The sequence below is a fragment of the Podarcis cretensis genome (genome assembly GCF_951804945.1).
Source record: "Podarcis cretensis genome assembly, chromosome: 7".
NCBI classification, from domain to species: domain Eukaryota; kingdom Metazoa; phylum Chordata; class Lepidosauria; order Squamata; family Lacertidae; genus Podarcis; species Podarcis cretensis.
The window spans coordinates 52,500,776-52,509,601 of NC_137176.1; the positions used below are offsets into that span (position 1 = coordinate 52,500,776).

General features: G+C 39.5%; 1 long non-coding RNA gene across 1 annotated transcript in view; it reads left to right on the forward strand.

Moving 5' to 3' along the window:
* The first annotated feature begins 689 nt into the window (after nt 1–689).
* Nucleotides 690–8,826, forward strand: part of LOC307219886 — a 50,936-nt gene continuing 42,799 nt past the window's right edge. The window contains exons 1-2 of the long non-coding RNA XR_013840638.1: nt 690–808; nt 2,456–2,834. This is a non-coding gene — a long non-coding RNA (uncharacterized lncRNA). The remainder of the gene's footprint in view (nt 809–2,455; nt 2,835–8,826) is intronic.

Below are 8,826 nucleotides of genomic sequence, written 5' to 3' on the forward strand. Positions count from 1 at the left end.
AACAGAGGGCTGGCAAGAAGGGTGAGAAAATAAAGCCAAGGTACGTAAAGTCTGTGACCATACCAATGTGTGCTCACTGCATCCTGGGTCCACCACAGCAAGGTTCCCAAATGCAGCATGGCTGGTGTGAGCAGACATAAAGGATTAGGTTAGAATGATCACATTATAACTCGTGCAAATGACCACATTATCATTAGTACAAAGCACCTTGTTCTTGCCACTTTACTCCCATGATGTAAATGAAATGTATTTCTATATATATCTCTTATTATACACACCAAAACGCAAATGGTTTGGAGCCATTGCTTGCTCTCCCCTCTCTTTTTCACGATTTTACATTCTACAATGTAATGACTAATTGGCTGAGTTTCCCAAGCTATTTTATGTTTCTCTTGCTCTGGTTACAAGTCGTACTAAACCAGCGTCTCCACAGGGACCTATAGACGGCCAACAATTCCAAACGCTATATAGCATTCCCCTTTGCTTCTAATGCGTAAAACATTTACGAGTAATTTTGCAAATGCATTAAGGAGGACCACCTCCCCAGGAGCCCTCCCCGTCTTCCGTCGGGCACTAACCCCTCACCTCTCACACACTGCCGGCGACCCAGTCCTTCCTGCCTGCTCCTCTCCCTGCTGCCCCCCCCCCCCGCGCGCTCCTTCACCAGTTAGCAGCACAACTTTCTGTTTGTGCCAGTGGGGCGGCCTGGCGAGACCACAATTGCTCTACTCCACAGATTGACGAGCCCTCAGATGCCGATTTACTGTACATGGCAGCCACTCTGGAGCCGAGGCACATCTGGAGTGGAGTAAGCTTACCGAGAAACAGGGGCCAGCTTTAACTGGAGCCAGTGGAACTGAGAGCAGCCGATGAAAGGCAGCTTTCCCGCCTTCCCCTTCCCCTCAGTCCCTGGGTAGATTTCCTAATGTAAACAGAGTCGATGGGGGGAAGAACACAGTAACTCTTTGCAGAATGTTTGTTGTTTAATGTGCTTTATCTACTTGAGGTCAAAATAGTGCCTTAGAAAAACAGAAGCTTTGCTTTTCACCTAAATAGCTAAAAGCCTGCGTATTACTATAGTGGTTTCTTTCTTTCTTTCTTTCTTTCTTTCTTTCTTTCTTTCTTTCTTTCAAGAGGCTGGAGTGGGAAAAAGTGGCACTTTTGTGTTTATTTGTTCCTTTTTATTATCATTTTTATTATTATCATTCATTATCCCGAACCAAATGAAAAACAAACGGTTTGTCTCTTCTAAAGTTCTCAGTGCCTCTTTTTAATGTATAGGAAGATGCTTTAACCCACAAGAAGGGTACATATGTGTTTATTGTATGTACCATTTAAACAGTAAAAATCTAAAAGAACAAAAAGACCCACCAAACTCATCTGTTCTGATTTTAAAAAAATTAATCCCTCCAACCCTCCATTTATATTATCTGAAAACAGAATAAAAAGATTATAGATGGAAGCTTTGTTTTACTGAACGGCAAATAACTTGTGCATCCTGGTGCCAACTGGAACTCAGGGGATTCTTAATTTCTTTTCTACATCCAGAGGATATGGTTGTTTTAATCTGTATGGACCGATTTCCTAACTGAATCTTTGAGTTATTTATTTGCTAACAATATATGAGGTTTTTAATAGCAGAATGAGAAGTTTGCATGGAATGAGAAGCTGACATCTTATTTCATAGTTAATTAAAGGGGAAGGCATATAAATGAAACAGAGGAGCTGTGGGTAGAAGAGAGAAATTGTGATAGGGGTTTCATATTACACTTCATAATCACTAAAATGAAATGGGTCGAATTTTTAAAACACTCAGCGGTCCTTTCAATTTTAATCCTACCGTATTAAAGATAATGATACAACATGTTTAGTCGGAACATGATTAGGCTGGTGTTGAGAGCTGGAGGATATGGCATATTGACTGCAGTATGGAGCCCCACAAAACAAATCTTGAGACCCACACAGGCATTAAGGAATCTTGTTTTTCCAATGTACCTGTTTCCTTTGCTCGCCTTTCAAATCCCATCTAAGGTTTCTCAAATGCAAAAGGATGCATTAAAAGTGTTATTTGGACCACAACTTGCTAAAGGTTTATGAGCATTGCTTTCTGACTCTGGTGAAATGTCATTTTAAATCAGCAATCCTGTCTATACCCACTCAGTGAATTCACTGGGGCTTTTTCTGATAAGACGTGAACAGGATTCTGCTGTTAGTTTGCACACTGCTTTTTATGTACTCAGCATCACTTAATAGGTAAACTAAAAAAAGAGGAAGGGTTTGCATAAAAAGAACTCTATAGAAATTTTGTCTTTAAAAATAATGAATATAAACAAAATAATTGAACCCCTTTTGAAAAAGGAATGCTTAAATAAAAGAAGACACTTCTAATTAATTTTTAATTAAATGATTTAATTTAATTGTATTAAATTAACAGTGATTCATTTATGTTGAACAGTGTCTCAGTATTGTGACAGGAGTCTCTGCAAGCAAGCCCCCATTTCCTATTGGATGCCTGGAAGGAGGATATCAGCAACTCGGTTGTCTGGCTTCATGGAGTACAAGAGAGTTCCTGCTGCTCCATTCCTTCTAGGAACCTCTTCCCTAGTGGGTAGATGAGAACTTATCATAGAGGCCCTTGCACTATTGCAGGGGGTCTAAGAGACAAGGCTCATTGGGAGGGGCATTCAGAGGCCTTCAATCAGCAACTGTCTCAGGATTCTTGAAATGAGTGTTGCTATTCCACCTCTTACAGCTCTCAAACTGGGAGGTGGACATTTATCGCAGAGCTGCCCTACAGATAACCACTCGTGACTTGGTGGGAGGACCATCTTGCAGTAAGTGGAGCAGTAGTTAGACTCTTGCACTTAGAAGAGCTGGTGGGACTAACAGGGATGTGAGGAAAACATTGTTTTGCCCTCATCAAGAAAAGCACACTTGTTCCAGAGGGTCCTGCAATGCTGCGTGGAGGACACTGATGTGTAAAATGCTGAGTGTGGGTGTCTGAAGAGAAACCTCTACATGCAACCAGGACCCCTGTTTGCTCAGGCATCTTGATTGTGAGGAGCAGCAAAGCCTCCTCTTCAGAGGTCCATGATCACCACATGGATGTCGGGGTGGGGCTAAAGTGGTCATATGATGGCAAGGGCAGGGCCAGCAGCACAGCCCTGCTCCTTGGTCTACACATGAGTGCCTCCTACATGAAAAAGATGTGAACAAGACTTGTGTATACGAATTAATATGATGGGTGTGTGGCCTTTTAGCCCACATGGTTTAAGCACCTCTGTCTCTGAGTTACCTTCTCTTTTCAACAGCTGAAGACTTGTTCAGTCTCTGAGCGCTTGTTCTAGCTCTTCTAGTCTCCGCATTTGTATTGTTTGTTGAATCTTGCTCAATGCTCCACAGCGTAACCATTTTATTGGATAGAACGATATACAGCACCCTAGTAGCATGCTAGAAAAGCGTTGCTGGTGCCCCATTTCTCCACGGGCCAAACCAGAAGTGGCAAAATTTACACAGTCATCTATTGTGTGATTTTCAAAGAGAAAGTAGCACCTGTGGATTAGGTCCCTGGGCCTCCTATTTGCCTTGTGACAAAAGGGTTAATGGGTGCTACCAGGGTCCCCTGCACCTGTTATTTACTCTAAGAAAATAATGGTATCCTATCTAGTCTGGCCCCTAGTTGGAGGGAGGTGAACGGTGGCTAGGTTTTTCTTAAAGGAGAAGTATGCAGTTAATTCACTATCCCTAGATACAAAACACAGGGCACTAACACAAATATTCTTATGAACCTGAAAAGGCTGCATACAGACCTGTGCTTGTATGCCCACTGAATAAACAGTATACAGCAGCGCAGACAGCTTTGACAGTACCAAACACCTTTTTGTGTGTTGAGTGTGTGTGTGCACGCCCACTGGATTTAAACTACCCCAAATGGGATTGGCTCTGTCAAAGCAGATGTGATAGGAATTTTATGGTCTTAGATATATGGCAACGTTCATAACCACACGTACATAGATCAGCACAGGAAAGCCAACCTGGAACCATTTTGATTCCTAAACTGAGCAAATGTTTCTCTGCATGGTCAAAATGGAAAAGCCTCCCCATTGTCTCTTCCTTCACAAATCCTGTCTTAATCTGTGTTTGAATAAGGGTGTGAGCCTTATCATTACAAAAGACTGCCCAGGCTCCCCAAGAAATCCAATCAAGTAACCTGCCAGACAGGAAATAAACAAGCGACAGGAGAAAAACAACATGCAAATGTTCTGTTTTAGACCGCCTTTTCTGTGATGTATCTGAGGGGTGGTCTTAGGTTACACCCTTTCTGTAATGAATGCATAATGTTTCTGGGGGTGGTCTTGATCTAGAGGATGGGAATTTCAAAGTCTTTATAAGCCCTTGCACAGCATTTTTAGGGGTCCTCTTCCTCTCCTGCGTGAGGGGAGTACCCTGTTGCAACAGATCAATAAAGATCAAGCTTACTAGCTGCTTTGCTTCTCAATATTCTCTGGTTGGCCTCTGTTATTTTCTCCTACCAATAGGGAACCTATGTAAGGACTCTATATGGGCTCTTGGATACCCCATAAGGGAAAAGGGCAGATTTTTATTTACAACACAGACAATGCCAAAAAAAGTAAAAGAATGCTTCGGTAAAATATTCACCCCTGCCAGATATCTACCTTCTACTGCATACAGAGCCAAAAAGAAAGAAGAAAAGCTGAGCAGCAAGAAGATGGATGAGAAAAATGCTACAGATAAAAGCACAGATAATTAGGAAATATGTTGGATTTCCTGTTAGAGTCTGTAAAATTATCTGTGTATGTACCATTCAAACCGGCTGTTCATATGACAAGATGCTTTGAATGGATCATAGGATGAGATAATTACCTTAAAGGACAAAAGTGATATACTATATTTGCTTAAAAAACGGATTAGATAAGCATCTAAGCCTAATGATTTATCAGAACACATTCCTCTCTGGGAGTATCTTTAAAATTGTCATCAGTACTTTCCAGCCAATATGCTTTTCTAAGCAGAATGGTACCTCTGAAGCAACAACAACAAAAAAGTAATTATTTGACTCCTAATTTACATGTGGGATTACTTGAAGATTTACACAACTGAAACAACATAGTATGGATTGATTTACAGATGTAATTTTCCGTTCCTTTCTTTTTCTTGATAAGTTTTCTACTTTAGCCCACACAATCTTGGGGGTCTGAATATAGAGTAAGAATGCATTTTCCTCATAAATTGCAGACTATTTATTTCTGTGCAGTTAGATTAATAACATATATCCAAACTTAAACAGTAGGTTTATGCAAAACCACGCTTTAGCCACAAATTCTTGCCTTACCTGATTTCCCCCTCTCCAAATGGATTATACTTGCAGAAAATCTGGAAAAAAGCCATTTGCAGCCCCCTTTCCTTGAATAGGTATGCAACTCGAAATTGATATAATGCATGTAACATAAAATACCAAACAGGAAAACGGTAAGACAAGAATAGTAGAGAGACAGGCAATAGTGATTATTCCATAAAGACTTATATTAATAGAAGAGCAGGACTTCTGAAAAGGTTGTGTCAGCCGTTCAAGAACAGATATATAATTCCTCTTCCAGACACATGATATGGAAGTACTATGACATCGCAGACACCATGGAGCCATTGATTTGGAAACATATGAAACTACTATCAGAATTTGGTTTAAGACCTCCAGTCAGTTAAATGTTTAAACATGGGTTTCAGAGTGTACAAAAACGGGAAGCATTTGCATAAATTTTGTGGCTTACAGCCATGCAAATTGACTTTGCTGAAGGTAAGTCTCCAGTCCTGAAATGAGCCAATTTATTTTGGATTGAAAAACCTTATTTAGTTGCATGGTACAGGTGTTTATAAACTTTATAAACATAGTTATTCTTTGGAAGAGATTCTGTACCATAAAGGTACACGTTCCTTTTTAACCAGGGCTTTGGTTGATTCGATTGATATCCTATGCCCTTTTAAAATGTGTTTTTTGCGGGGAGGAGGTGTCATTGGGTGTTGCTGTTATTTTGATTATGTATTTTGTGGTTTTACATTTTGATTTTATTCTGTGAACTGCCCTGAGTCCTGCAGGTATAGGGCGGTATATAAATTCAACCAACCAACCAACCAACCAACCAACCAATAAATAAATAAATCACACCAGAATTGTGATGAAATGGTTGTGTGAAAGTGTGCAGATGTATTATAACTGCTCTGCATACAAATTCAGGTGCTTGAGAAGATTAAGAAAATGTGAAGATGGGCATATTTGTAGGATACATCCTATAAAATACATCCTATAAAATACAAATATATCCTATAAAAACTTGAAACAAATAATTTCTGCTTTAGAAAAAAACCTACATGTTCACTAGCCCAATTATGACCACCTGAGATTTTTGATGCAGCTATTAGGAATGGTGCTTACTTCTGAGTAGACATTCATAGGATTGAGCTGTAAGTCTCCATAACTTTCATTGTTGGGTTTTTTTTTGTTTTTGTTTTTGCCTGTTTAGCAGCAGAGTAATTGAATTACAACTTGTCAACTGTAAACAGTATTTTGAAACAAAACAAAACAGACAGGGTAATATTTCTCCAACCAAAATATGTACTTATTGCATAAATTTTCAGACTATAATTCCGTTCCAAATATAAATATCCTAAAATAAACCACGGTACATTTTAGAATAAGCACGAACTAAAACAAAGAAATTGAGAGAACCACTAGAAGAACAAAAACATAGGGAAAGGAAACCACAAAAATGGGGGGGGGGGGAGAGAATTGGAATTGCAGGCATTAAGTAATATGCTGAGTAAGCAAAGAATGCTGTAAAGTACAACTAGGTGAGGAGAACGGAAGAAAAATACCACAAGTTTACTGTCGAATCAGAAAGTAATAAATCCCTTTAGCTGAGGCAGATTCTGTTTCCTTATTCCAGTGGATTCAGATGTGGAATTGTAAAGTGTGGTGTTATGATGCAACAGGAGTTTGATTTCTGGAAATACTGTAACTAGAGGTGGTGAGGTTGGAACTCTTATCGCTATATAAGGAAAGATCATCTGGATGAAAACCTCAGACACATTTGACCAGCGGCTGAAATGTGGATATTTTCTATGTTGTTGCGGTCAAAACCCATACATTTCAAATCCTCAGCTTAATATGGCTCTCTTTTTTTACCATTTAGAGTTAAGATATCAGCCTCTTGCTACCACATTACTACAAAGAAAACCTAGCAGTGGCTTCTACTGAACTCTATAAATACTTGTAATATCTCCCCATTGATCTTGCTTGCAGAAATAGCTTTAATGGAAGAAATGGAACTCTATTAATACAGAGACTGATTTTAAATGAGAGTTTCTTTGATTTCAAGATGCCTCAGCTTCTGCAGGTCTGCACCAAGACACCTATCAACACAAGCTCTGCTATTCTGAGGAACACATATTGTAGAGGGATATGAATAATAGGTTAAACACGCCACAACTTTATTGAGGGAACATGAAAGGCATGTATCAGTTAAGATAAGGAGATGATTCTAGCCCCTTCTGAAGAGTTGCCTAGGAGGACTAGCATGGATGGATAGCCAACTCACTGTCTCCCTTGCGTCACTGAGCAGAACTCTGAGCTTCACTGATGAGCTGTAACCAGAGGCATAGCATGGGGGGCTTTCTATATTGTTGAGACTATATTGCGTGGGACCACCTACCGAAGATGCATACAAGGGGCCATGAAGATTGTCACTCATAATAGCTTATTTGCACCTGGAAAACTCGAGTCCCTGATATGGCACATTTGCTTATTGCGGCCTTGCACAGAAGCAAGTGAAGCCAGAAAGAATCAGGCAGGATACTAACAAATAGACCCCCCCAAGGGAATTGAAAAGGTCTAGACTTCAGTTTGCAGTGAAGCTCCTTGTCCCATGCATATATGGCTGATTTCTTCATTTACTAGGTATCCCTTTGCTTCTTTTTAAAAGTAAAATTTGGATTTCAGCAGAAACAATGCTGTACTCTTATCATTTTGTGAATGTTGAAATACCATAACTGTGGGAAATCAATTCAAGAATGCACAACACAACCAAATGCAAATAATTACAAAGAAGCCTGTTTCTCTTTTTTGAGTGAAAGACTTTGCAGTACAGAACGCTGACATAGAACAAGTTTTGCTTTCTAGTCGGTATTCAGAAACCATGATAACAGTGAGAACCAAGCAACATGTAGCTCCAATCTGGTAGTCTGTGGTTGGGAAAAAAAATCACAGGTTATTGCACTGCATGATGTCTGTGGAACACAGAGAGTAATAATAATAGAATAAGAGAATTAGCGAATTGGAAGGGAACAAAAATGTCATCTAATTCAGCCCCCAGCAATGCAGGAATCATGTATAGTAACATTTTAAAAATGGCATTAAGAAATAAAAGTTATCAAATGACAATAATGTGGTGAAATTGAGAAATTCCTAGGTAGTATAATAAACCCTAGTGTTCTTACCACAGGGATGTGTAGCCTTTGCTATATCCTAGGAACAAAGCCTCAACCAATCCAATGGTGAAGTTAAGGTTTATATTTGCAAGAATATTTGCAGTATCTATGCTTCAACTTCTTTATCATCAACTTTGTACAGCAATGGTTTTGAATGAGTGTAATAAATAATGTACTGTCGTTGACTTTGGGTTGTTACCACAGACAGTTTACTTGGCTTTTTCAGCATTTGGAAATGGTATTTCTCACCTCCTCCACACAAGTCTTTTCACCCTCCTGCCAAGATTTTGAAAGGGAAAAATAACTTCATTTTGGTTTGAGGTG